Source organism: Schistocerca serialis, unplaced genomic scaffold (genome assembly GCF_023864345.2).
Source record: "Schistocerca serialis cubense isolate TAMUIC-IGC-003099 unplaced genomic scaffold, iqSchSeri2.2 HiC_scaffold_1337, whole genome shotgun sequence".
In the NCBI taxonomy this organism is placed as follows: domain Eukaryota; kingdom Metazoa; phylum Arthropoda; class Insecta; order Orthoptera; family Acrididae; genus Schistocerca; species Schistocerca serialis.
The window spans coordinates 70,001-73,354 of record NW_026047555.1 but is presented as its reverse complement, the minus strand read 5'-3'; positions in this window follow the sequence as shown (position 1 = coordinate 73,354).

Here is a 3,354-nt window from a genome sequence, read left to right as displayed (position 1 = left end):
CTCCTGTCACAGCACACAAACAATGGCAGGAATGAAAGACACAGATCTGCCACAACCATGGAATCGGAGCGCCGCCTGTCATGAGCCAAAAGTGCATCCTGACGTGACAAATCGGATAATACCGCAGGCATCCAATTACGATAATCACTATCAACGAACCTGCCGCCCCCCCCCCCAATACACCTTTCCCTACAACAATGTGTATCTGAACCTACGCTATATCGTACCTTAACCTAACCTATATCGTACCTTAACCTAACCTATATCGTACCTTAACCTAACCTATATCGTACCTTAACCTAACCTATATCGTACCTTAACCTAACCTATATCGTACCTTAACCTAACCTATATCGTACCTTAACCTAACCTATATCGTACCTTAACCTAACCTATATCGTACCTTAACCTAACCTATATCGTACCTTAACCTAACCTATATCGTGCCTTAACCTAACCTATATCGTGCCTTAACCTAACCTATATCGTGCCTTAACCTAACCTATATCGTGCCTTAACCTAACCTATATCGTGCCTTAACCTAACCTATATCGTGCCTTAACCTAACCTATATCGTGCCTTAACCTAACCTAATTTGTGCCTTAACCTAACCTAATTTGTGCCTTAACCTAACCTAATTTGTGCCTTAACCTAACCTAATTTGTGCCTTAACCTAACCTAATTTGTGCCTTAACCTAACCTAATTTGTGCCTTAACCTAACCTAATTTGTGCCTTAACCTAACCTAATTTGTGCCGTAACCTAACCTAATTTGTGCCGTAACGTAACCCATGTTGTGCCGTAACGTAACCCATGTTGTGCCGTAACGTAACCCATGTTGTGCCGTAACGTAACCCATGTTGTGCCGCAACGTAACCCATGTTGTGCCGTAACGTAACCCATGTTGTGCCGTAACGTAACCCATGTTGTGCCGTAACCTAACCCATGTTGTGCCTTAACCTAACCCATGTTGTGCCTTAACCTAACCCATGTTGTGCCTTAACCTAACCCATGTTGTGCCTTAACCTAACCCATGTTGTGCCTTAACCTAACCCATGTTGTGCCTTAACCTAACCCACGTTGTGCCTTAACCTAACCTACGTTGTGCCTTAACCTAACCCATGTTGTGCCTTAACCTAACCCATGTTGTGCCTTAACCTAACCCATGTTGTGCCTTAACCTAACCCATGTTGTGCCTTAACCTAACCCATGTTGTGCCTTAACCTAACCCATGTTGTGCCTTAACCTAACCCATGTTGTGCCTTAACCTAACCCATGGTGTGCCTTAACCTAACCCATGTTGTGCCTTAACCTAACCCATGTTGTGCCTTAACCTAACCCACGTTGTGCCTTAACCTAACCCACGTTGTGCCTTAACCTAACCCACGTTGTGCCTTAACCTAACCCACGTTGTGCCTTAACCTAACCTACGTTGTGCCTTAACCTAACCCATGTTGTGCCTTAACCTAACCCATGTTGTGCCTTAACCTAACCCATGTTGTGCCTTAACCTAACCCATGTTGTGCCTTAACCTAACCCATGTTGTGCCTTAACCTAACCCATGGTGTGCCTTAACCTAACCCATGGTGTGCCTTAACCTAACCCATGGTGTGCCTTAACCTAACCCATGTTGTGCCTTAACCTAACCCATGTTGTGCCTTAACCTAACCCATGTTGTGCCTTAACCTAACCCATGTTGTGCCTTAACCTAACCCATGTTGTGCCTTAACCTAACCCATGTTGTGCCTTAACCTAACCCATGTTGTGCCTTAACCTAACCCATGTTGTGCCTTAACGTAACCCATGTTGTGCCTTAACGTAACCCATGTTGTGCCTTAACCTAACCTATAATGTGCCTTAACCTAACCTAAAGTGCGCCGTAACCTAAACTATATTGCGCCTTAACCTGACGCACGTTGTCGCTGAACCTGCTCTGTAATTGTTATGCAACCCGTTAAAGTAGTGTAGTGTTGCCTAACCGCAACCCTCGCAATATAGTTCGCTACTCGCACTGCCCGGTCCCCTGTGTATCGCGTCATGTTAAACACCTTGCAGGTGTTGCTGACTTTCCACATGCTCCTGCTATACACTGTAGTGTGGATAGCAGCAGGACGTACATGCCCCCCCCCCTTCCCCCCTGCCTTCGCAAGCTGGTCGGTGAGAAGTTTGCATGTTCAATGCCCTTCGCATGCCGACGTACTCAGCCTACGTTGTGGTACGGCCTGTCACCTGTCCGCCGATGTACGCAAAACCCACAAACTGTACTGCACATTGCTCCGTATGTACTGAATGATACATCGTGGCCCATGTGACCGTATGACGACAGCGCCTAGCAACGGCGGACCATACAGTCCAAATATTGTGCACGCAGCTACGTGTCGTCTCCCTATAAGAGCTGGATTGCAGTGTGGTACGCCATACAGACGTGTGGGAGGAACGGACGCCCTGGATGGCGATCAGCATGAGCAGTCTGTTGATGTAGTGGAGCGTGTATTCGGACGTAGTCGTCTCTTCTCACACACCGTGATAGCATGTTGCACCGCGTTCCACATCTGCGACATGCTGCAGAGGCGGGCTGACAGTCGTTCGCGCAATGGACACCGCATACGTACGGGGTCTACCTTCCACGTGTTCTCTAGGCGTGCACATGTTGTTGCGTCTATGTGGGCAGACGTAGTGTGTTGTGACACCTGACACAGGCATGCAATACTCGTTGCAAATGGCGATGGACGTGTACGTTTGCTGGTGACGTTACGCAAATGAACAACCGGTAACCCGTTGTGGTGCGGTTGTTCTCGCTAGAGGTGAATCAGTGTTGGCGACGATCGGTCGAGCTATTAACCGGTTGTTTCAGGGATACCCACCATGCCCACGAACGTGAAAGGGGACCCACCATGCCCACGAACGTGAAAGGGGATCTGGGTGTGAGGCGATACGCGGCGGTGGCTGGGTGGGACCGTCCCCGGCCGGTGAGGGGGGGCCGCCCGGCGTGCTGGCAGCGCGGTGCGTGGGCGCACGCGCTACAGCCGGCTGGTGGGGGCGGCCGGTGGCAGGCGCGCCGGCCGACGGACGCGGCAGGCGGCGCAGCTGCGCGCCGGCGCCCCCTGCTCGCGGCGCCTTGCGGCCAAAGTAGGTCCTCGCGGGCCCGGTGCGAAGCGCGGTGGCCATCTGCAGTGTGCTGGTCCGATTGAGGACTTTGTGCGCTGAGGATGCGCCGCCGCCCGGCGCTCGGCGCCGCGACGCCGTCTGCTGCTCGGTCGCCCCAGCGGTTCTCGCAGGTGGTTTGTATCGCAGCTGTGCGGACGTGTTGGCGCGTGCGCTGTGCTGGGAGAGTTCGCTTCGGCACCCAAGTAGG